The sequence below is a fragment of the Rhincodon typus genome, unplaced genomic scaffold (assembly GCF_021869965.1).
Source record: "Rhincodon typus isolate 14 unplaced genomic scaffold, sRhiTyp1.1 hic_rhity00000054, whole genome shotgun sequence".
Lineage (NCBI taxonomy): Eukaryota > Metazoa > Chordata > Chondrichthyes > Orectolobiformes > Rhincodontidae > Rhincodon > Rhincodon typus.
Window position 1 is genome coordinate 371,940 of NW_025965692.1, and position 645 is coordinate 372,584.

Here is a 645-nt window from a genome sequence, read left to right on the forward strand (position 1 = left end):
GGTGTGTGTGTGTGTGAGAGAGAGGTGTGTGTGTGTGTGTGTGTGTGTGAGAGAGAGAGAGAGGTGTGTGTGTGAGAGAGAGGAGTGTGTCTCAAGTCAATGGCACCGGAGACAGAGAGACAGAGAGACAGGGATAGACAGAGGGATGGAGAGGAAGCGACAAAGAAATAGAGATGGTGACAGAGAGTAGGAGGGTGAAAGACAGAGGGAGTGATTGAGAGAGGGACAGAGGGGGAGATAGAGAGAGAGGGAGATAGAGAAAGAAGGACAAGGAGAGAGAGATTGAGAGGCACGGAAGGAGAGAGTGACAGAAAGACGGAGGGAGAGACAGAGAGAGACAGACATAGAAAGAGAGATTGAGAGAGAGAGAGACAAATACAGACAGAGAGAAGAACAGCAGGGGAGAGACAGCGAGAGAGAGAGAGAGAGATACACCCACATACAGCGTTTGTTTTCCAAACAGTGGATGGTTACCGTGAGATTCGAAGACACTTAAAGCACTCTGAACATCCCGCAGGAATTCTCGCCGCGGCCAGGAATGATCGAAACATTTCCTGTGCCTCCGCACTGCCTCTCCGAGTGATGCCTGCGTGGGTTGAGCGGCCAAGACTATTCCTGGGCTCCCAGCCAGGAAAACCCGACTGC